This window comes from Protopterus annectens, chromosome 14.part0 (assembly GCF_019279795.1).
Source record: "Protopterus annectens isolate FY-2018-M chromosome 14.part0, PAN1.0, whole genome shotgun sequence".
NCBI lineage: Eukaryota > Metazoa > Chordata > Ceratodontiformes > Protopteridae > Protopterus > Protopterus annectens.
The window spans coordinates 376,153,113-376,178,102 of NC_056748.1; the positions used below are offsets into that span (position 1 = coordinate 376,153,113).

Below are 24,990 nucleotides of genomic sequence, written 5' to 3' on the forward strand. Positions count from 1 at the left end.
CAGCTCCATCCCTGACCTCCCTACAGCACCTCACCCAAGAGTCCTTCACCTCAGTAGAAAGATGGATAACTAACATACAACTTATCCTAAATCCTAATAAAACCAAACTACTACTTTTTACCCCAAACAAATCAAAAACAACTCCTGTCTTCTCCATCTCCTCCGCCAATGGTACTATCATCTCTCCCTCCCCTCACACCAAGCTCCTTGGCATTGAAATAGACAACAACCTCCACTTCAACATCCACATCTCTCAAACTATAAACAAGGTGCACAAAAAAATGGGTTCCTTATACAGGCAAAAGAACTTTCTAACTAATCTAGCTCAAACCCATCTCCTATCTACACTACTGTATGCAGCCCCAATTCTCACTTACATTAGGAAATCTGACCTAGACAAACTTGAGTCCTGTTATAACAGAATTGCCAAGTTTGCCAAAAACACCCCATTTAGAACCCATCACTGCATACCTCTCAGACAACTTCAATGGCTAGAACTGCCACAGTTGCTACTATATCACCAACTTGTTCTATCATATAACATCCTAAAACAACCCGATAAAATTCCTGCATTAAGGCATCTACTGACCCACCACACTCCAAATCGCCCACTCCGCTCAGCCAACAAGTCACTCCTCACTATTGCCTCAGCAAATAATACAGCAGGAAAATCTCTCTTTTCACACTATATAGCCAAAACTTGGAATAATCTCCCCCCATCTGTGACTTCTGCAGCTAGCACCACTCTATTCAAAAACTCACTTAAGGCCCATCTCACAAGTTCTTGGCTCTGTCCATGTATCACATAGACCACAATCTATTACCTTTACATCCAACTTCTATCTGTCTTTTCATGCCCAATAAATATATTTCCTCAAAATATTTTACATGAAAAACATGTACCTATTAAAATCTGACAGTGCTCTTTGCTAACTATATATATATATACGTAATTTGCTTTTCTATATTATTGCAAATGTCTACTCTTTTTCACTTCCGTCTAGAAATTTCTTGTTCAATAGATAATATTGCCTACATATTGTATTAGATGCTTATTTTCTGTAATGTGTTATCCTAATGTAACTGGAGCTTTTCTCCCCGGGCCTCCGCTGTAAATGGACCTTGTCCAGTCGGACCTTCCCGGTAAACAAAATTAAAATAAATAAATAATAAATAAATTTGACAAACTACTTCAATCTATTGGCCACCAAAACCAAGCTATCTGCAAGAAAAGTACTGCAAGCCCTAGGGTTCATGGCCTCTTGTATTCTACTAATTTCATATGCAAGACTGCATATGAGGAAACTTCAGTGGTAACTAAAAAGTCTCTGGTGTCAACATTCTCTGGACCTGGAAACAATGATTCCTATCATTTCTTGCCTAAGGATAGAGTTCCTTCTGTGGGCAGAGGCCTGCAACCACAACAAGGGACTCCCTTTCACTCTACCCCATGCCGCCCAAACCCTAACAACAGACGCATCAGACTATGCATGGGGGGCTCACATGGCAGGGCAGTGCATTCAGGGCAAATGGAGCCCAAAGCAAATGCACCTGCATATCAATCAAAAAGAAATGTTAGCTGTACAGAACGCTCTGACAGCCTTCAAAGGCCTTATTCTTCCAGGACAACTATTGGTAAAGACAGACAACACCACAGTTATGTGGTGCATAAACAAGCAGGGATGAACCTATTCCTACCCACTCTACAGTTTAGCCATGGCTCTGTGGAACACAGCCTTGAGTAGCCAAGTGCACCTACAAGCTCAATTCCTGCCAGGCAAATTATATTCACTGGCAGACGGTTTAAGCAGAAATCTAATGAACCAACAAGAGTGGAAACTGGAACCCAAAATATTAAAGCTTTTGAGGAATAGGTGGGGGGCGCCAGATGTGGACCTTTTTGCTTCCCCTCAGAACTATCAATTGAGCAAATATTGCACCAGAACTCCCCACAGCCAAGCTTTGAAAGTGGATGCCCTGTCCTTTACCTGAGAAAGCCTCTCAATCTATGCCTTTCCCCCTCTGCCTCCACTCTCGAAGGTTCTACTAAAGATCAAACAGGACAAGCCAAGGACAATTCTGATTGTACCAGACTGGCCACGCCAGCACTGGTATCCTCCTTTGCGCAGTCTACAGCACTGCCCCCATGGCACCTGCTTCAGACTTCTTCCATGCTGTCCCAGCAGGTGGGCCAGATTCTGCACCCTCAGCTACAGACCCTGAACCTTGCACCCTGGCTCATCCCCTGAACTCATCACCAGCAACCCTCAGTAAGCAGGTGCTGGGTGTCATTCTTGAGGCAAGGTGGCCTAGTACTAGAAAATCCTATGCGGAAAAGTGGAAAAGATACTGTTCCTGGAGTCACTCTTGGGGAATGGACAGAACTGTGCCCAGTTTACCTCATATACTAGATTACTTAACAGAAATGCTCCACAAAGGCCTATCCTTTTCTTCAATTAAAATTCATGCCTCTGCCATCTCAGCTCATTATAATACTGAGCCACCCCTCTTCTCTCATCCTCTGGTAAAACAGTTCCTGAGAGGAGCCAAAAATTTAAGACCCCCCTCCCCAGGAGAGCTCCCACTCCAGCCTGGGACCTTAACTTTGTATTGGAAAAGCTCACGCTTCCGCCCTTTGAACCTGCTGCTACAGCAGAGTTAAAATTCCTCTCATGGAAAACAGCTTTACTTCTAGCCATCACTTCAGCAAGAAGAGTATCTACATTGCAGGCCCTTATGGCAGTGGAACCCTTCGTTATCTTCCATGCGGACAAGGTTTCCCTCAGGACTGATCATCTTTTATGCCCAAGGTGGTGTCTAGTGTGGCTTTAAACCAGTCCATTCATTTGCCAACTTTTTTCCCTAATCCTCAGAATAAAGGGAAAGGTTCCTGCACTCCCTGGACGTGCACAGGCAGCTTAGGTTCTATCTGGACAAGACTAAGCCTCTCAGAAAATCTGACAAGCTGCTAGTCAGCTTTGTTGCAGGGGCAGAGGGCAAGACCATTTCAAAGCAAACCATTTCTAAATGGATAGCACACTGCATCCATTTCTGCTACAAACACCATGGGATCCCTACCCCACAGGGGATCAGAACACATTCCACTAGAGCTAAATCAACCTCTACAGCATTTCTTAGGGGAGTCCCTACCAGGGACATCCTGGAAGCTGCAACTCGGAGCTCTGTACACACTTTCACCAAGCATTACCACTTTGCCTATCTTTTCTAAATCCAGAGCTGGGTTTGCCACAGCAGTCTTACAGGGCCTGATTGCCAGCCCTAATGCTTCTTAGCTACCTCCACCTATCCTCAGCTTTGGGAATCAACCCAAATGTGAGGACTGCAACAGTGAAACATGAAGAACATAGTACAGTTGTGTACACTTACCATAAATGTAGATGTTCGAGTGTATTCTCTGTTGCAATCCTGGTTACCCTTCCTTCAGCCCCCTGTCTTCTCTTTACTTCTACCTATCCTTTTTGTTTGGAATATCTTATATCACTGGTATTTGCTTTTTGCTACGGATGTTCCATACAATTTGATGGCTTCCTATTTTGGGGGCTCCTGACATCTGGGGCAAGAAAAACTGATGTAATGGCATCGGCTGCATGTTTTATTCCCCTGACGACCTTACATCATGGAAAAAGTGACAGCATCCGACACAGAAATCTCAAGAGACTGGTATTCAGGCCGACTTGAGGGCTACCTGCAGGCAGATAACCCAAATGTGATGGCTGCAATGGTGAATACACTCAAACATCTACATTTATGGTAAGTGTATACAGCTGTACTTTCCTGGCTCTGCACCACTCAAACTACTAAAGACCAAGTACTCTCCTTCTTTGGATCCATTTGTTGGTAGCCAATATAGCCCTTTTCTAGGAAGGCTAGAATCACCTTCAGATTTCTCTGAGGTCGACCAGGAGCCTCTCTGAACAATATGTGTTGCGGCTTGTTGACCAGTGCTTGTGGCCAGGGGTCTCTCTCAACCATCTTAAGCTACATTCCCGCTTTCAGGTGAACATATTTCTCCTCAGACTGCAATGTACACTGTTCCTTTGACTTCCACACAAGCATCAAAGCCCCTTCCTCCGCCAACAGTTTCCCTCCCTCCGAACCCAATAGTAAACCTCACTTTGGAGCCGAAGTTGTCCTTGTGGCCCTTGATGCACTGGGCATTGGGCTCTTCTCAGGCTAGTGGCTGTGCCATGGGGGAGGGCATTTTTGGTTCCACGCCGATTGTTTTCTATGGCACCCTCCAGGAATCCTCCCTCCCTCACACTCCACAGCCTTCTTGAGACTCCTGGTCTGGGGGTCAGCTCGTTGAAGTGGGATGCGACCCCAGTTCGAGGTTGTTGTGCTCGGTTCCCGGCTCACATTCCTCTTTGGGTAGTCCAGCTTTCCAGGCCATGGAGAGGGCACTTGCCTCCGCTGGCAGACCCCCCCCATGTCAGAGTCCTCTCCCCCCTCTGTGCCGCAACTGTGTCAAGCCACAACCATCAGACACTGGACACATGGGCCTCAGGTTTCTCCCCCTCAGGAGACCCCCTCTTTGCAGTCTTCCCCAGACCTCCCCACTGAGGAAGTACCTCGCAAGGCTTCATGCAAGAGGATGCACATGGGCTCCACTGAGGAGTCTTTGACCAAAGATAAAGACTTTGATGATGAGGAAGGGTCTCCACGGTAACTCTCTGATGAGGTGTCCTTTGGTGACATCCTCGAGGTCCTAAGACTGGAAGTCCTCCAATCCTTCCTCTCAGAGGAATCCATATTCCTGCAGGCCTTTCATGCCCGATCTCCTACCTCCTGGGTTACCCTGCTGGCCAATGAGCTTGTCCAGCTCATCGTCCAGTGTGTATGGAAGGCTTCTGACACCCTGGAAGCTATACCGCAGAGGCCTGACAAGATCTTATCTCCCCCAGCTGAGCATCCCCATTGGTCAAAAGGTCTTCCAGTAGATGCCATGGTTGTGGTGGCTGCAATCAAGAAAGACTTGGCAGAAGAGAGCCAGACTGTCCATCTGCACAACAAGGAGTCCCGGGTGATAGACAGACTCGAGAAGTGTATGTTTGCTTCATCGACCTTCGCCGCAAGGTCCTTGAACTATTTGGCACACTTTACAAGCCCCCAGAGGGATCTTATCAACCAGCTGTCTGAAACCTTGGCAGGAACTGTTTCTGATGAGGTCCGTGACAATGTAGTTTCTCAGATAGCGACCTTAGAATCCATATCCACTTCTTCCATGCTTCTTATTTCACATACAGTGGAAGGAGCAGCTAGAGCAGCATGTGTAGTCACGAGACGACATGCCTGGATGCGCCTTTGCAACTTTGCAGATTCCTTTAAGGCTTCCTTTATGAATGCCTCCATTGAGGGCACATCTTTGTTTGGCACTAATGTTAAAGATACGCTGGCAAGGTGAAAACAAGATGTCAAGACCCTATCTGCCATTGGTGTCAGACACTCCACTCCTCAACGATTCTACTCCAGAAATTAGAGGAGCGGGAAGATGTGGCAAAGAAAATCACAGGGCTCTTTCCATGATGCACATGCCAAGTTCTCCCCTAGAGGCAGAGGGGGAAACTCCAATGGAAGACGCCCCTTTCAGGGCAGAGGAGGTCCGCGAAACCGGGGTTCCAGAGATTCTTTCTCTGGCCAACCTTATTAGCGCTCTTGAAGCATTGCTTGACTGCTAACCTCTGGAAGTGGTCGAGGTCGGTTTTCCTTGTACCCCAATGCCTGACAAAACATAACCACTGACACCTGGGTACAAAGGATAATATCCAGAGGCTATAGCATCCCCTTTCATCTCTGTCCAACCTCATCCAGCGACTTACCTGACATTCCACCAAGTCAAAGAGAAACAGCAGCACACAAAATCCAAAACCTGCTACAAAAAAAGAGTCATCCAAACTGTCCCCCCAGACCAGATAGGATCCGGTTTTTACTCAAGTTTCGTTTTGATGCTAAAAAAGACAGGGGACTGGAGACCAATTCTGGATCTGAGCACACTGAACAAATTTGTAAAAACAGAGAAATTCCAGATGGTCACGGTTCAGTCTATCCTTCCTCTTCTGAAAAAAGACAATTGGATCTGCTCTGTAGATCTTCAAGATGCATATTACCATATAAAAATGGACAAGCGCTCAAGAAGATACCTCCGCTTCTGCATAGGAGCCAGTGACTACCAATTTCGAGCACTGCCCTTCAGTCTCTCTACATCCCCAGAGTGTTCACCAAATGCATGGCAGTGGTCATCGGTCACCTGCGACCATAAGGATTCCAGACGTTTCATTATTTAAATGTCTATCTCTTCACTGCCCCACCAAGTACCTACTGGAAGAAGTCCTAGACTACACTCCCCTCACAGCACAATGCCTGGGAATCCCTATAAACTGGGAGAAGTCCAACACGACCCCAGCACAGTCTTTATTATTCATCGGGGTACTGTTGGACATGAGGAATTGCACAGCATCCCTTCCATATTACAGACTTCAAAGAATAAGAAAACAGGTTCAGCCGCTGCTCTGTCACCACAAGTCTTCCTCTCAGTCCGTACTACAACTCTTGGGGTCAATGGCAGCCTTGATCACCATTGTTCCACTGGCCAGATTCCACATGAGACTTCTCCAGTGGTTCTTCCTCACTCATTGGTACTCTACAACACTCTTTGTCTTTTCAGAGAAGTGTAACTCAGAGATGCAAGCAAGATTTGCTCTGGTGGATGTCTCGAAATTCCAAACAATGGTCTCACCCCTTCAGCCCCCATCAGCCGAAAGCCACAGTGACCACGGATGCCTCCCTGATGGGGTGGGAGGGCTATGTCAGTGAAACTCCATCCACGACACCTGGTCGGAGACAGAGGCCCTTTTGTATATCAGTGTCCTGAAACTGAGAGCGGTGCCACTAATGTTGCAAGCATTCCGTTCCATCCTTCCGTCATGGACTATTGCAATCCAGTCAGACAGCATGTCAGTGGTCTGGTACATCAACAAACAAGTGGGCACCAGGTCTTATCCGTTATGCTGAGAGGCCTTGAGAATATGGTAATGGGCGATAGCTTCCAACCGCTTTCTAATTGCAATGCACATTCCTGGGAGCTCCAACGTGATAGCGGACTAGTTGAGCAGGTGCATTCTACAAACTCACGAGTAGTCCCTGTGATAGCAGCAAAAATTTTCAACCACTGGGGCCAGCCTTGCTGTGACCTATTCACCTCCCCAACCAACTACAAGTGCAACTATTTTGCTCTGATCCCCTCCTCGGGGGGCGGTCACCGAGAGACGCTTTACTCCACACTTGGCCCTCTGGTCTATTTTATGATTATCCTCCTCTCCCCCTCATCTCCCAATTTCTGAAGAAAGCACGGCATTTGAAAAGCAAAGTGATCCTCATTGCTCCATATTGGCCTCGACAAGTCTGGTTCCCCTTCCTCTGGCCTCACCTGCTAGATCGACCATGGATCCTCAATCCATCCCCAACATTTGTCTTCCATCCACAGGGTCTGACTCACCCCAATCTAACAACCTTGAAGGTGACAGCTTGGTTTCTCCACTTCCATTGATTGCCAGGCAAGATAACCTCTCGTCCCCAGTGCACAATATTCTTATCGCATCTCATAAATCATCCACTAGACTAATCCATATCAGTAAATGGAAAAGGTTTTCTTTATGGGCAGCGAATCAACAATTAGACTCCTTGTCAGCCCCGGTTTCGGTGGTTCTGGATTACTTATCACATCTTTTCTATTCTGTGGTGTCTGCCTCTACTATTCGTGTTCATTTAGCTGCCATTTCAAATTTCCACATTGGTTTTCGGGATTCTTCGCTCATGTCACATAGACTCTGTAAAACTTTCTTGAAGCAGATTCTTCACCTAAAACCTCCCTTTAGAAAACCAGTACAACCTTGAAATTTGGCCTTGGTCCTACAAGCCCTAACAGCTCCCCCCTTTGAACCTGCGTCTTCATGTGATTTAAAGTACCTCTCGTGGAAAACTTTGTTTCTGGTTGCAATCACATCGGCCAGATGTTTCTCAGAACTTCAGGCCTTATGCATCAAACGTCCCTGCCTTATCTTCCATAAGGCTAGAGTATCACTGAGAACTAATTCTTCCTTTTTACCAAAAGTGGTGTCAGAGCGGTCTATCAACCAGTCTATTGACCTTCCAATATTTTTCCCTAATCATTCTAACAAGGGAGAGTATTGCCTGCACTCCTTGGATGTTCATAGGTAAATACAATTCTATCTGGACAGAACAAAATCTATCCATAAATCAGACCAACTATTTCTGGCATTTTCTAGACCAAGACTAGGTCATCCTGTCTCAAAAGTTACTTTGGCGTCATGGTTGAGAAATTGCATTACCTTTATCTACAACAAGGACAATATCACCTTGCCTCAGAGTGAAAGCACATTCTACAAGGTCTAGGGCAACTTCAGCAGCTTTCCATGCTAGGGTTTCCCTCAATGATATTTGCTCAGCTGTAACTTGGGCCAAACCTCATACTTTTATCCTTCATTACAAATTGGATTTGGCCTCTAGAGGTAGAGCTTCTTTTGGGTCCATGGTGCTCAGGAATGTCCATGAGGGCCGCCCAAGGATACAGGCAACTGGGGACTCTGTTCCATCAGTAAGGAATGAACGAAAATTAACATCAGATAAAGAAGTTATGTCTTACCATAACGTTCCATTTGTGTTGTTGATCTTTGTTTATTCATTACTCCCCACCCTGCGTCCCCCTCAGGAGATTCCTGGTTGATCTCATATACGCCTTTATTGTAGGTCTGTTATGACCTGAGGTAGCCTCTACTTTTGTCTATCAACTTGCGAACTCGATCTGAGGTAACAGGGAGCAGAGCATTCTGGGTAGGATCTTGGCTTGAGAGTTTTTGGCTGACTTGAGCTTGATATAAGGTGGCTCGGTTCCGAGGACGGAACCGATAACCCATCAGTAATGAATGAAGGAAGATCAACAACACAGATGGAACATTATAGTTAGACATAGCTTCTTTATTTCTAACATTATTTATTTATTTTATTTTACATTTGTTGACCGGGCTAGTCCAACTGGATATATGTCCATTTTCAGCAGAGGCCCGGGGAGAAGAGCTCCAACCATAGACATAGAACGTACATTACATTTATACATGAAAGATACATATAGTGAGTTAATTTGAATAATACGCTAGACTAAACATATACAGTGACATAAGGTCTGACATGTTAAAGCATACACAGTTCATGGGCTAACAGAAACATTCAATCTTAGTACAACAAAAAAGTATCCTTATTGTATTATCAAAATTACTAGTAAAAAAATTAAATTAAGTTAAGAGTAGGGAAAATTGCTAGTAATTATTAAACCCAAATCCTTTTATTGACTGACTTCTTCCAATTTTAAATCATTTAGAGTATATTTTGTCTTAACATTAGATCTGATGTTGATATTTTCATTCATTCCTCAGCAAATGGGGTTTGGATCCAATCTTTGGATATGACTTGGCCACTTTTTTGCAGTCTAGGGTCCAACTCTCATGCTCCTCTCTTTACCCATAGTGTCCCTGATCACCGCTTTACTTCAGATATCGTTTGCTGCTCTGTCAGTTGGTTGGGATTTTTCACGCTGTTGAGCTCTAGGCAGTTTAGTGGTTTTGTGAGTGATATTTGGATTTTTTTCTTTAATACTAAATATTTTTCTGTTTATTGCCTGCATCACTTTGCCTTTTCTACTCAATGTAGGCTCTGTCCTATCAACGTTGGTAATCTGTTTTATTTTTTCTTACCTCTCCTGAGGTAATTTATTTTACCATTGTTGGTATATTCTTTTTTTTTCTTGTAAATATATATATATATATATATATATATATATAGATAGATATAGATATAGATATAGATATATATAGATATATATACTTTTCTTTCTCTAGTTTCCTTTGTGGCAGATAAATCTACTGGTTTCAAGACGTGCACTTCCTGGGGGCATACAGTACCCAAATCTGATGCACACAGGCAGTGCATGTATTATTTAGACCCTGCTCACCTTCAGATTTCATGTGAAATCTGTGTAGATTTTAATGCTAGGGTGGTCAGTGAAAGACAAACTAATTTTAAAAGGTCTGTTGCCTGCTTCGTCTTCTGCAGTTACTTCTACATCAGGGACTCAAACCCCTTTGAGAAGTCAAAAGGCTTTGGAGACTGGGAAGTCTGTAAAGTGTTCCTCTGTCTGATCTCCTTCGTCAGCTCTGAGTTTGGAGCCACCTTCTAAAATAAAAAAGGCCTTGGATCTGACCTCATCAGATCCTACTGCCCCTAGGGTCAAAAAGTTTTCAGATCTGAGTCGGATCTGATTACACAAGTCAAATCTCCTTGGATCCTGTATCCACACTTCTCTGTGGAGCCAGTATCTCAGAGATTAAGATCTACTTTCCTAATGGAGTCTCCAAAAAAGACTTTTCGTCCTCCTCAGCATCCTCCTCCTTCAGGTCTTCCTGGAGTCTTTCTGAACATGATGTGGATAGGATTATAAAGTTCCTTAGAGCTCAGATCCAGATGGGGGTCCTTCAGGCTCTGTCCCCCATTAGATCTGTGAGTCTTCAGCCTTCGACATACCCAATAATTACTCATTCTCTGATCTGACCTGTGGTTTCAGAGCTGTCATATCTGAAGATCCAGAGAGTCGAGGAGTCAGATCCGAGAATGTTACCTTCCTCGCCTCCAAGAATGTTACCTTCCTCAACTCCGACTCTTTCCCTGTTCCATTTGGCTCCAAGTGTTTTGGAGTAGAATAAGTCTCCGAGTCAAAGCATCAGCATTTGGTCTCAGGGGCTTTGGAGCCATCACTTCCCCTCGGTGCTTTCGTTTTGGACAGCTAGTATCTGATTCCCTCCTCTGGAGTGGAACCTAGAGGGAGTAGAACATTAGCTGAGCCAAGAGCTTCAGCTCCGGCTAGGCTGATTTCTACTTCTCCTGGACCTTCTGCCTTTGAGGTGGTGCAAAGGGTTTTCTCCCATCCAGGGGATTCTTGGACTATCACCTCTTCAGATCCTATTCCCATTGCTCCTCCGGATTTGAGTGCTAAGTCTCATTCTCTTATTTCACATGGACAGCCAGCCCATAAGGACTTCCAGACATTTCCTGCACAGAGACTTCCCCTTTCTTCTGACACTTCTCCAGAGTATCCCATGAAGAGGTTCCTCGGAAGAAACTGTGAAAAGAAGTCACTCCGATTCCCCTCAGGCGTTATTGATAGAGGACACTGATTTTGATGAAAGTGAAGGGTCCCCCAGATCTCCACCAGAAGACATCTCATTCGGTCCCATTTTAGAAATCCTGTGCCAAAAAGATGGATGGTCTTCCAAAAACCCTTCGCAGGAGGAATCAGTGTTCCTGGAAGCTTTTGGGTCTGGCCCATTTACATCTTGGTTACCCCACAGCAGATGAACTTACCAACCTCGTCTCCCACCGGTCATTGAAAAAGCTGGACTGTGTAGAGTCCATCCCCAAACACCCTCCTCACTCAGGAATCATAGAAAAACTCACTAAGCTTGGCATCAACCCCTATATCACTAGGCGGGTTGCAAACTGGCTCACAGATAGAACCCACAGTGTGAAAGTAACGGACTCCAAGTCGGACTGCCTATTAGTCACGAGTGGAGTCCCACAGGGTTTGGTCCTGGGTCCTCTCCTGTTTGGTATCTACTTCTCTGAAGTCCAGGTCAACATGAAAGGACTCTGGGTGACAAAGTTCGCAGACAATTGCAAGTTGGGAGCTATTATTAACTCTCCAAGTGATGTTGACATCCTACAGAATGGCCTCACTGTGACCAACGACTGGTGTCAGTACCATGGCCTTAAGCTCAATGCCAAAAAATGTCATCACCCCCTTTGGGAAAAACCCGCTTCCCATGAATTACCACATTGATGGTAGTCCACTGAACACAGAAGATGTTATAAGAGATCTGGGAATACAGGTTGACAGCAACCTCTCTTTTGATCACCACATTGCCACTGAGGTCAGAAAGTCCTATGTGGCACATCTCATTACTAAGGGTTTTGCATCCAGGAAGAAAGAGGTTATTGTCTGCCTATACTCTTCCCTCATTAGGCCAATCATTGAGTACAATGCCCCATTTGGCATGTACCTCACTAGACACCTGCAACAACTGGAGAGGCCGCAAAAGTGCCTCACAAAGAGGATCCTAGGCTTTAAACACTTGTCCTATATGGACAGACTCAAAAAAACTCCAACTATTCTATGTCTCATATTGCCTACTTAGAGGCGATCTCTGCTTGACTTGCAAAGCCATGTCTGACCCAGCTCTGTTAGAAATGCTACAGCTAAGGAAGTCCCAATCCCTCAGCACCACACCTCCAGAGACCTCAACCTCATTACCAAAATTAACAGAGCATGCTGGAGGGACGGGTTCATAACCCAGAGACTGCCCATGCTATGGAACAGACTTCCCATACATGTCAAGCAGAGCACCTCGCTGATCCTCTTCAAGAGAAATCTTGATGAGTGGATGGGAAACAGAAAATTCACCCTGGGGATAATGCCAGTGGCTCTACTCGACAGAGACACTGGGAACTATGGTCAGGTGGCACTATGCCAGGGTAAACCTATAGCTAGGCTTGTAAAGGCCCCAGGACCATTATCCTAGTACACACCTATAAACCCAGACAAGGTACTCCGTGCATTGACAGGCAACATTGGTCCAAGGGGATTCTTGTAGATGCCATGGCTGTTGTGGCAGCCACATAAACAAGCTCCTCTATTCATCTCCCTAACAGAGTGTCTAGGGTTTAGGAGAGATATACAGATATGGGAAGCGAGTGTATTCATCAGCAACCTTTGCTATACAGTCGCGGAGTTACCTGGCTCATTTTACTGTGTTACAGAGAGACTTAATAAAGGAACTCTAACTCTATCACAGGTCCAGTTCTTCATAACTGGCCACCCTACAAGCTATAACAACCACATCCATGAGGTTAATCTCTCACGTGGCTGAAGGTTACTTACGGGCCATGAGTACAGGTACATCCATTAGGAGGCATGCCTGGATGCACTTGTGCGACTTTGGTGAGCCCTTTAAAGTATCATTCATCAGTGCTCCTTTTGCTGGATCCTCCCTTTTTGGGTCCACCATTAAAGAGACACTTTCCCATAGTGAATAATGTGGAAAGACCCAATCTACAGTAGGAATCTGTTTTTCTACCCCACAAAGATCATCATCAGCAGCAGCAGCAGCCCCCTTTTCTCCCATTTTCTACATGAGGTTGGGGTATTGTGTTAACAGTCACCATCTCTCAATTCAGTGCCACACTCCTGCTTTCTTCAACACTCATGCCTGACTGTCGCAGATCTTCATTCACACAATCCATCCACCTCTTTGCTGGATGTCCTCGTTTCCTCTTACCTTCTTTCTGTCTGTCCAAAATCTTCTTCACCAGATTGTCTTCTGCTTTTCTGCACGAATCCTAACCACCATGAACTCTGTTCTCTTTGATCTTTTCTGCAGTTGGAGCCACTTTGGCTTCTACTCTTATGTCCTCATTTCTTCATCTGTCCCACATTCTGTGCATCCTACCACCCTTCTCAGTCACTTTATTTCCATCACCTCTAACTTCATCTGCTCTGCCTTTACTGCTCAGGTTTCTGTACCACACAGTATTACTGGTCACACCACTGACTTGTACACCTTACTTTTCAGCTTCTTTGGTATTCTGCTGTCGTAGACTACACCTGAAACTCTATGCCAGTTGGCTGCAGCCCCTCAGATTCTAACTTTGACCTCTTCATTCAGACTTCCCTTTTCTCAAACCAGTCCTCCGAGTTACTTGAAGCTTTTTACCTGTTCTACTATCTTCCCTTCTATCTCAATTCTCAGCTTCTTCTGATTTCCCCTATTTGCTGTCTAATGCAAAACTGTGCTTAGTTTCATCCCATGTGCCTTCAGTTTTGAATTCCATTTCACTATCCTTTGCTGAAATTTTTGCTCAGAGTCTGCCTGTAATGCCACATTGTCTGCATACAGTAACTTTGTTGATCTGACCCCTCCAATCTGTTTGCTAATGTAGTCCATCACCAGCATGAACAGCAGTGGCCTCAGAGTTGAACCCTGGGGTACACCCAGTCCCACTGGGAACCCTTCTGTGAAGCCCGAGCACTGTTCGTACTTGAGTCATTGGGTCTTTGGTCATAGCCTGCACTAATCCTACCAGTGTTTCTGGGGCTAACCACCGCAGTACTGCCTAGATCAGTTTTCTTGGGACCTTGTCATATGCTTTCTCCAAGTCTTGGAATGCCCAGTTGGACTCTTTCCTCATCTCAAGCTTCTTCTCAACTATCTGTCTCACTGCAAGCATCGGGTCAGTTGTGCTGCATCCTGATCTGAATCCAGACTGCTCATATGCCAGCTTACATTCTACTACGCTGCATATCCGTTTATCAGTCATCCTCTCCAGAACTTTCATTCAATGTGATTGGAGTTTGATGCCTCTGTACTGCCCACAATTGTGGATGTTACCTTTGTTCTTGTACAGTGAAGCAAGTATGCTTATTCTCCATTTATCTGGGGTATACTTTTCTCTTCACACTGCTATGAGTACCTTCAGGAGCCATTTATCTCCTATCTCACCCAACATCTTTATCATATCTGTTGTGACCTCATGTGAGCCTGCTGCTTTCCCTGACTTCATTTTCCTTAGTGCTATTCTTAACAACTTCTAGGGTGGATTTCTCCTGTTCTCTTATCATAGGCTGTTTCTGGAGCAGTACAGCTTATGTGGGGTTTTCTTCATTCAGAAGCTGCTGGAAATTCTCCTTCCATCTGCTTTTGATGTCCTCTGGACTGGTGAGCAGGTTGTTGCTGGCATCCCTTATGAAGGATTTCTGACTCTCTTCTTTATCTTTGTCTTTGCCTTGTAACCTGATGTAGGTTCTTTGCACCAATTACTGAGTCACTTTCCAGACGTTGGTAGAGTGCCTTCAATGCCTTATTCTTTACTATTGCAACTCATTTCTTAGCTTCTTTGTTAGCTGACCAGTATTCCTTCCTAGCCTGATCTGTCTTTTCTATCTGCCATTTTTTCCTGCACTCCTTTCTTTTGATCACTTCCTGAATTTCTGCATTCCACCACCAGCTTTTCTTATATAGCTTATTTTCATATCTTACTCGGCCACATAGCTGTTCTGTAGTCCTAAGACGTGCTGTTTTGAGGAGCTGACATTTTTTTCATCTCCACCTATTTCCTAATCCTCTTGGGGTACTAGAACCCTGAATAATTCATTGAACTGTTGTACATTCTCTCCAGTCAACTACTACATCTTCAGCCTAGTGTCTTTTGACCCTAGAGCCTTCTCTGGCCACTGCTTGCAGCTGATTATGGCAACTAGTGGTTTATGCTGTGGGACGACTGTTTCACTGGGCATGACTTTGCAATCATGGATTCTACCCTAGTGCCTTTTTCTTACAAGGAGGAAGTCTACCTGAGTTACATGTTGGCTATTCTTGTATGTGATGTTGTGACTGTCTCTCTTTCTGAACCATGTGTTTGCTACTGTCAAGCCATTTGCCAAACAGAAGTCTAGAATGGCTTCTCCTTTATTCCTGTTGCCCCACCCATGTGGACCCAGGCAGTCCCCATAGACTGCTTTGACTGTCCTGATATGTACATTCAAGTCACCCATTATCAACACCAATTCATGTTGTCTTGCTTTATCTAGTAGGTCCTGCAACTTCTGACTGAATGCACTCTATTCCTCACCATCACAACCTTGTTGTGGGGCATAGGCTGAGATTATGAATACTGCCCTATTATTACACCGGAGCCTGATTGCTATGAGTCTGTCATTAATTTTGATGATATCCCTCACTGTCTTCTGAAGCCTCTCTGTCAACACAATTCCCATACCATTTCTAGCCTGTCCATCTCCTGAGTAGTAGACTCTGGATCCCAAGCCAAGTGGCTTTGCTGCACTGCCCTTCCATCTTGTCTCTTGGATACTTAGAATGTCCAGCCTCCTTAGTATCATCATGTCATCCACTTCCAAGCTGCATCTTGTCAGTGAACCTACATTAAATGTAGCAGTTCTCTGTTCATGTTTGGCAGGTTGATTGGTTTTAGGTCCAGCTTTCGCTCTACAGAGTTATCCCAAGTAACCCAGGCTGTGCAACTAGACACTAGCTGGCCAGTATCTTATTTACCCAGGGCTGCTGAGCTTTATGGTGGGCACACACCAGCCAATAGAAGCACATACTCACCTCCCACCATTAGCGTGGGTTCCTGGCATAGGTCAGAGTAAGCTGGGTCCTCAACACACTTATCATGGGTAACTACCCATGCCCCATTTTAGTGACATTAGTCAACATAACTAAATCACCTAGACCCATATTTTACACCATCAAGTGGCTAGCCCTGCCACTTTACTCAGTTTGTGATCTGTGTTCTCCTGTCTTGAGGGTACTTGCACACCACAGTTGATGCCCAAAACGATTGATCTGTACAACTCTTCCCACTGTAGGGAAGCATGTGGAGTCTGTGCTGCTGCTGCACACAGCTTGATTCATTGGTGAGTTTTGAGATGGAAAACCTCAGCATGTTTTTCGGAGATGTGAGGAACAACACAGAGACACAGGAAGAACATGCAAACTCCAAACAGGCATTGGTCGGAGGTCAGGATTGAACCTTGTACCTTGTGCATGGGAGACAAAGACCTTAACCATTATGCCAACTGGTCTTTCTCAAGAAATCACTGCAGTGGTAAGAAAATGTGGCTTTGGCAATCTCAAGAGCCTTTTCAATATTCACACAGAGATTATTCTCGCAGAGGCAGAGGGGGGCATAATTATAATAATGGAAGATGCCGTCCATGCAGCAGAGGGGGTTTGCAAAAACAAGTGTCTCTAGAGTCTTTCTCTGACAGATTCTTTCTCGGACAGACCCTTTCAGCATTTCTGAAAGATTGCCCAACTGTTCTTCTCTGGAGACAGTTGGGGGAGCACTTGTTTTTGCATCTGGTAGCCTGGGTAACCATCACAAAAGACTCATGGGTGCAAAGAATCATATCCAGAGGATTTTTTGTTACCTTTTAAAAAAAATACACCTAGGATAAGAAAAAGTCTCCTCTGTGTTCCACCCAGTCAGCAGGAGCAAGCAGCTGTGGAAATCCAAAAGCTTCTAGAAAAAAGAGTAATCCAAGAGGTCCCACCAGACCAACGAGGATCCAGTTTTCACTCAGAGTTCTTTTTAGTGCCGAAGAAAACAGGGGACCTGAGACCCATGCTGGATCTCAGTTATCTAAAGAAATTCATAAAGAACTCCAAATTCTAAATGGTCACAGTTCAGTCCATTCTACCATTGCTCCAGAAAGATGACTGGATGTGCTCTATAGATCTTGAAGAGTGCATACTATCACATACAAATAGATGATCCCAAAGATTCCAGCTGGGAGCCAGTCATTATTGGTCCAGAGCCCTGCCCTTTGGTCTCACCACAGCCTCCAGAGTGTTCACCAAATGCATGGCAGTGGTTGCAGCTCATCTAAGACTGCGTGGATTCAGGGTTTTTCCGTATTGAGATGACTGGCTTCTCACAGCATCAACCAGGCATCTATTGATAACAGCCAGAGACTATCTTCTTCAGTTGACTCGCTCTCTAGGTATCACCATAAATCCTGCAAAATTCAATCTTCAACCAGTACGAGTCTTGGAGTTTATAGGGGCTTGCCTAGACACAGTGAATCTTCAAGCATTTTTACCACAGAGCAGAATTTTTACTATAAGGTTACATGTCAAGCAGGTTCTGTCTCATCATTTTCCTACAAACAAACTGATTTTAAGAGCTCTGGGATCGATGGCTGCTGCATTCACATTAATACCAACAGCTCGTTTTCACAGGAGAATCCTTCAGTGGACTTTACAAGTGCAGTGGTCCATCCTACACCAACCCTTACAATTTCCAATAAAACTGTCCAGGGTATGCAAGGACGTATTAGTATGGTGGATCCAATCCAATGATATTTGCCAAGGTCACCCCTTTATCCTTCCTCCACCCATCACCATGTTGACCATGGATGCCTCCCAGTTTGGGGGGGCATTACTTGGGAGGGACTGTTCAAGGCACATGGACCCCAGAAGAGACCAAATTGCATATAAATGTCCATGAGATGAGAGCAGCCCTATTAGCATTGCAGACCTTCCAGAACTCCCTTCCTCCAGGGACAAATGCTATTCAAGCGGACAATATGTCAGTAGCTTGGTACATCAGCAAATGGGGGAACCAGATCTTATCCCCTTTGCCGAGAAGCAGTGACAGTGTGGCAATAGGAGATCTCATCTAACTGCTTTCTTATAGCAATGCACATTCTGTAGAAATCAAATGTAGTAGCAGACAGGTTCAGCAGAACTATTCTGATGCCTCATGAGTGGTCTCTCAGTCACTGGGAAATATGATCTTCCACTAGTGGGGTTAACCATACTGAGACCTTTTTGCCTCTCCCCTCAACAGCATGTGAAGCAGGTTCTTTATACTTACCCTACCCTACCCCTAATTACTAAGTTTTTTCAGAAAGCTTTCAGGTTGAAAAGCAAAGTAATTGTTATTGCCCCCTTTCGGCCTCGGCAGATTTGGTTTCCCTTCCTTTGGTCTCATCTAATATGTCCTGCATTGACAGTGGACCCCGTCCAGATTTCCTGTCACACCCATCAGGCCTGACTCATCCAGATATTCCAGGCCTCAAATTGACAGCTTGATTTCTGCAATTCCCATGATGGCTAGACATTCCAGGCTTTCCTCTCTTGTTAAGAGTTTTCTTTTCATGTCAGAAACCCTCTACAAGAAAGATCCAATCCCTGTTGTTTTAGAATTTCTAACATTTCTTTTTCAAGATGGGGCCAGTTTCTCTATTATTAAAGTTCAGCTGACTGCCCTTTCCAATTTTCATGTCAGAGATGATGCTTTCCCTTTGTCATCATCTAAGCTTGTGTAAGGCTTTTCTTAAGGGTACCTTTTTACTCAGGCCACCTATTAGGGACGCTATACCACCTTGGGATCTTACTTTAGTTTTACACATTCTGATAGTCACCCTTTGAACCCTCCAGAAAAGTGGACCCCAAGTTCCTTTCTTGGAAAACAGTTTTTCTCGTAGCCATAACTTCAGCAAGGCGAGTCTCTGAACTCCAAGCACTGTCTTCAAAACTGCCTTACTTGATCTTCCATAAGGACAGAGTTGCCTTATGCACAAATCCATCGTTCTTTTCCAGAGTTACATCAAAAGCAAATCAAGTCTTCAATTTGCCAATTTTCTTCCCTAAATATGAGAATAAAGGAAAGTACATGCTCCATTCTTTCGATGTACATAGACAACTTTGTTTCCATCTTTATAGAACAAAGGAAATTAGGAAGACTAATCAATTGTTCATTTCTTTGCCAAAAACAAGTTGGGTAAGCCTGTCTCAAAAACTACCATAATCAAATGGATAACTGATTGATTGTATTTCTCATGTATACTAATGCTGCACTTTTCATAACATTTAATACACATTTTTATGAAATTAAGGCTATTATTATGAAAAAACTGGATACTTATGAATGAGGATTTGAATATTAGAACAAAATTGTGTCATGGTTTCAAAATGGTAGCAAGGAGAGCAAGTAATCTTAAAAACTTGTTGGAGTATGGCAAGACAATTTATATTGCCAATAAATCAGTGGGTATTATGAATAGATGTGGAATGTGCAATTATTGTAGATATATCCATCAAGGCCAATGCATACAGATAAAAGGCAGAGAATATACCATTAAGGGTAAATTTCATTGTAATTCTAAGGGGTAATATATGTGGCAGTATGTCAACTCTGCCCAGCATTTTATTTAGGAAAAAAACACTGAGTGTCTTAAGAAAAGAATTTATGAGCACATGTATGCAATAAGGAAAGATCAGTTAAATAATGCACTAGCCAAACATGTGCATGAGCAACATGATCATCATTTTAGATTTGGAATATTGCAGCAAGTGCTTAGTAATGATAGAGGTGGTCCCTGGGAATTACAATTGGAAAAGGCAGAGTTAATATGGCAGCTTATGCTTCATTCTTATGCATGGCCTGGACTTAATGATCTCTGCAGTATTAACAGTATTTTAAAATTAAAAGCATTAAGTAGATAAGGGTTGCTTTAGTAATTATAAGAAGTCCTGTTTAAGTTAATAAACAAATATTTTATTTATGTACATAAATGTATATTTATCTAACATCTTAGGCAGCTAATTATAATTAATTTATACAGTTGCATATATTGTGTGTATCTAGTGTATTTAGAATGTTTAGTAATATATATAAATATTTACTTATTTGTGAATAATAGTACATACAATGGGGAAGTAGCATATGTAGGTTTGTGATGTCATTTCCTGTATTAGAAAAAGGGTGCCTAATTTTAAACTATTTAACTGTTGTAAATGTGTTTTACTGATTTTGTCTGATGAAGTTTACTAATGCAGTAAATGAAAAGCACTTAACATTAGGTACGACTCTTTCTTTATTCTATAGCCAGTATTGTACTTGTTTTATAGTTATTTTTAAAGTAAGATTGTGAGTTACCCTACTTAACATGAAGGAAGAATTTATTCCCAAAGTTTGGGAAGCACTGAGTTATAAACCTATCCCTGCATTGTGTTTTATCAGTCTGTCAGTGAACATTAAGGTCCCTGATACTATTATTGGTGGAAAACTTGGGCCTGTGACGATACAAGACATCCAGGACAATTGGCTCTCTAATGGCATGATAAGGAAGACAGAGATCTGCCGTTCACAAATCCAAACTATTGAGGCTCATATCCAATAAGATTATTTATATCACAGTTTATGACGTCAGATATAATATGTTCCATGGCTTTGCAGGTGAAGCTTGTTAAGACTGATAGGTCTGTAAATAACCGAGTCTGTTGTAAAGCCACCCTTACAGAGGGGCAGCACCACTGCAGTGCACCGGTTATCAGGGACAAAACCAGTAAGTGAACTTAGGTAAACAGTTTAAGGAGTGTGTCTGCAAGTGCACATTTAACACTATTAATTAAACAACCAAGTACCAAGTATACTGTCATATCCTATGGGGAAGTACTTTTGGTATTAGTGACTTCAGTAAGTGATATCTGGAGATAACTGGGGGAATGAGGGATACAGATAATTTGTGGCTTTGAATAGAAATCTTGGGGGTGAAGTTGGTGCTGAATTTGTTTGCAAGGATGTAGGAGATGTAATTTTGATTAAGTTTGGGGAAATTAAAGTTTTGTTTTTCAGTTTTGTAACATGGTTAATGAAGGATTTATAATTATTATAGGTTCATAGGAGATCAGTAGGCTAATGGCTCAAGAGCCTTTACAAGCCTAGCCAGTATAACATGATTTTACCCAGTATATGGCCCCTGGGAGCAGGAGAATGGCATGGGTTTGTCCCTACGCACTGAGTATTTTACAAATTTTACATATTGCCACCTGTCCATGAGGCACGTAAGTGCTATCCTAGTTGTGAATTTGCAATTATTGGCTTCAGAGGTCAGCATAGGTTCATGGGCTTCTTTGGTGGGCTTGAAAGTGTTCAGTTTTCTGTAATGACTTTGATATTATCATTGAGAAGACAGTTTTAGATCAGCTAAATAATTTAAGAAGCTTCTTTCTTTTGTTGTATAGTTTATTTATGGTGGTGAATCATCAGGTTGGTTTGTTTTGAATTTCCCTTTATACTTTGTTTTAGTATGGACTTTTAACTCAGATTTATCTAAATGGATGTGGAATTCCTTAGTGAAGCTTCCTGCTGTATTAAGGTCGGGGAGGTGCTGTCAGAAATGAATTTAGGTATTTTGTCATAGAGTAGGTAGAAGTTGGCGTGCTTGTAGTCTGTAAATTCAGTGGGGGTTTCCTTGAAGCTTTTGGGAGTTTAAAGAAGGTCACAAGTTTGTGGTCAGACTTCAATGAGGAAGGAGATGCCAGTGGAGGGGTAGTAGTGTTAGAGGCTGCCATATTTGTAAAAATTGGGTTAAAAATGTTGCATCCAGTAGTAGATGTATTTACCAATTGCTCAGCTTTTAAGTCTATGAAAGAGCATATTCTGCATTGGAGGCATAGGTATCCAATTTTATTTTAGGGTAGTTAGTCACCTAAAGTAAGGAAGTTTTTGTTAATAGCAAGCTTATCAAGAACACTAAGGAATTTTACATGGCCATCAGGGAACAAAGATGGAGTTCTGTAACAAAGTATTAGTTGACAATTAATCCTGTCTAGCATGATCTATACCTCAGTGAGTTTAGTTTATGAATCCCTAAGGTTTTGCCTGAGGCAATATGTTCCTTGACAAATATGGAGAGTCCGTCAAAGTTACCATTGGGTCTGAAGGTATGAAACACACAAAACCCTGGTGGAAGCACTTTGTTTACATGTAAACCAAGTTTCAGTAATTAAGCAAACAGGGATGTTTTCCAAATGCAGGAGTGCCTGTAGATCAGGAAATTTATTGTGCAGACTCCTGGCATTGAAGAGAACCACCTTAATGTGATTTTTTTTTTTTCGAACTGATATGTTACTTATGTTTGAATGTCTTATCACTTGGACTGTGCCTAAAGATGGCACGGGGGGGGCATCAAAAGCTTTAGCCAATATGCAGAAGCCTTGAAATGAGTGGTGCTGGCCATCCTTAGTGAAGCAAACTGGACTGTCAGGGGTGTTCTCCCAGGCTGACAGATACTGAATTCCCCTGGAGTGACACCAGGTGTATAACCAATTATTGAAGCCATTTATATTTTCTTTGTAACTGGGCATCATTTGAGGTGAAGGAAGTATTCACCTCAGGACTAGTATCTTATCTGCATTTGCAACATGCATGGAAAGTTGTAACGTGTCTCTCTGCTTAACCCTCATGGTTTTACATCGTAAGCAATTCACCCCCACATATACCAGTACCATTATGTAGTTATTTTTGTCAGGAGCTCAGGTTTTGAGAGCCCTTATGACATCAGTAGTCCTGGGACCAAAAATTGTAATTCTGTCCTTGTCCATTCTTGAGTGATGGGGCAGTGTGCCTAACAATAGAGTTGCCCATCATTAAAAGATTTATTTTGTGGTTGTGATTCAGAGTAATAAATCTGGAGTGTTTTTTTTATTTTTTGCTCAGGGTCACTCTATGGGAGGTATAAGTAAAGTGGATGAGTGACCTGATTTTTGTGTGACTTAATCTTATTTCTAGGAGGTTGTGGGAGTGATTGTTTTACAAAATTGATATAAAACATTTTGGTGTGATCAGTGAAGGCTTGAGATTGATGTGCATGACGCAGTTTATAGCTGAGAGATGAACCTCCAGATTAATTATGCATTTGCTTCTTTACAGATGAAACTGTTAGTTTTGAGTGTAAGTTCATTATCTGTGAGCATAGGACAAGTTTCTACACTGTCTTAGAAAGCCTAGTGCTAAAAGTCTGGCAAAGTGAAACAAGCAGTTTAACATTTCATTTTTTTTCCAGTGCTTACGTGTTTAAATAAATATGAAAGAGAGGGAATCTCAGGCTTTAGCAGTCAAAAGGGAGGAATTTACCAAGTTGGGTCCTCTGGTGCTTACTGGTATGTGCAGATAAGATGAGGCCAGGAGGAGCTAACGAAGACAAATTTAAAGTAAAGGCAGGCAACTCAAGAGCCACAAAGTTTAAAAGTGCAACACCAATTGGCTTGGTGAATACTGTGTGTTGTGGTTGGAAGGGCAAATGTATTGAAGTAGCTTAAGGGGAGAGAGAGACTTTGCAATGAAAGAGGGTAGGGAGAGAGGGAATTATATGTGGTTAAATTATCATGAGGACAGGTATGAAAATTAAATCCTTAGCTCTGTTGCTAAATGGCCTGGAACTGCCTTAAACCAGTCAAAGCTCCTGAAGTGGTATGATCCTTACTCTTCCCACAAGAAAGAAACCTGGGTTAAATGCCAACAGTAAGACCACTTAAATGGCAAAACACACTGCAGCTCTTTACAGGAATTACTGATATAGATTTAAAGAGCTTAGCTATAACTGATACAAACTGTTAAAATGAACATAAAAATGGATAACAAAGAAAAGAAAAATCTTCACTTATCACTATTGCTGAATGTCTTGGCATTCATAACCTCTGCACTCTTTTCTTATTGTTTAAAAAAGTTGGCATGAATATCCAGTTTCTAATGCTGTTAAGCTGTACCATAATGTACTGAAAACAGGATTCGGACTGTATACTGTTTCATTACATTTAAATTAACTGTAGGTCAGCTTATAGGGCACTCTTTAAGCTTTTGTCTTTCTTTATATGAAAGCCATCCTTTTCATTTCCATGTCAGGCATTAGGTATGCTTAAATAAGTACAGCTGATATTTTATACCTCTTCTATATACTTTGTATAGTTGTTGAACCCCAATATGTGCTTACATATATTTTTGTTGCCTTTAGTGTAATGGATTTTATACTTGCAGTTGCATTTTGTTGCCATCTTTTTTCTTTTCAGTACATTTATACATTTTTGATAGCCCTGAAAATGTTTTCAGGTTTTATAATACATCATCCCTTTTGTTGTCCATAAGGCTGTGTGCAGCAGTCTGTTCATGAGGTTTTTCTTGTATCAAACTTGCTTTATATTGTATCAAACTTTATGCTTCAGTATCTGTGCATATGTAGTCTTTTAAATGGTTTAATCAAGAAGGCAAACTTGCTTGTTGCAGCTGCACAACACTGGTAGACATTTCCAGCAATATTTACGTTTCTTTTCCTAAGATAATTCTTTTAATGCAGATATTAGTATAAAATGCAAGAGTAGCATGATTTCAGTAGCCCAGTTATTCTGCTTTGCCTTAACCTTTCCACATCCGTGGTAAGCAAAAGTTTTAAACATTCAGTAGCTCAAGAGGAAAGTTGTGTAGATCAGATTCTTGAAAACATGTTTATGTGTAGTTCGTTTGTTGGGTCATTAAGGAAATGTT

At 42.8% G+C, this 24,990-nt stretch overlaps 1 protein-coding gene across 5 annotated transcripts in view; it reads left to right on the forward strand.

Moving 5' to 3' along the window:
* The window catches only part of STN1 (STN1 subunit of CST complex), a 978,195-nt gene that overhangs the window by 698,561 nt on the left and 254,644 nt on the right, over window positions 1-24,990 (forward strand). The window lies entirely within an intron of this gene.